Source organism: Octopus bimaculoides, chromosome 28, assembly GCF_001194135.2.
Source record: "Octopus bimaculoides isolate UCB-OBI-ISO-001 chromosome 28, ASM119413v2, whole genome shotgun sequence".
Lineage (NCBI taxonomy): Eukaryota > Metazoa > Mollusca > Cephalopoda > Octopoda > Octopodidae > Octopus > Octopus bimaculoides.
This window is the reverse complement of record NC_069008.1, coordinates 13,953,420-13,954,154: the sequence shown is the minus strand read 5'-3', so window position 1 is coordinate 13,954,154 and position 735 is coordinate 13,953,420. Positions and strand designations below refer to the sequence as shown.

Genomic DNA, 735 nt, shown 5'->3' with positions numbered 1-735 from the left:
TATATATACATATATATACATATATATTTATATATATATGTATATATGTGTACGTATGTAGATATGTATGTGTGTGTGTATGTGCCCTTTCAAAATTAGCCGGTCCACTTTATTGCTGCTCTGGGTCTTTTGCTTGTGCTTGTGTGCTTTCGTTCAGGTTATGCTACAAAGGGAGACAAATCAAGTTGAAAGAGTGCGAACGAATCAGCTCTGCTTCACACATCAAGTACATTACTTCCTTGTGCACACTCAGCTACATGTTCAATAGTAGGTATAATATAAGTGTGAGTATGTGTATGTGTGAGTGTGTGTATATATATATACATATATAAACTCAATAATAGGACAAATTCTTTTACAAGAATTTATCAAGTAGTTAGCGTGAAAAAAACCTCATAAGGGAAAAAATCCATCATTTATTACCGAGATATATATTTATATTTATATAAGGCCATTACTATACAATAACGCCTCACGCCATGAGGGACTCTAAGGTCAGACTACTATAAAAAAACTCATCTTTACCGAATGCGAGGAAATGCAACTCTCAAAGCCAACCCCTTAAAAAAATGAACTAAATTATAGATCATGATTTCGTAGTTATTGTAGTATTATACAACTTCTACTCGTCAGTATAATATGGTAAAAATGTGCTTTTTATAGTAGTCTGACCTTAGAGTCCCTCATGGCGTGAGGCGTTATTGTATAGTAATGCCCTTATATATATATATATAT

At 32.8% G+C, this 735-nt stretch overlaps 1 protein-coding gene across 1 annotated transcript in view; it reads left to right on the top strand.

Moving 5' to 3' along the window:
• LOC106868675 (uncharacterized) overlaps positions 1 to 735 on the top strand; it is a 117,477-nt gene that overhangs the window by 66,603 nt on the left and 50,139 nt on the right. The window lies entirely within an intron of this gene.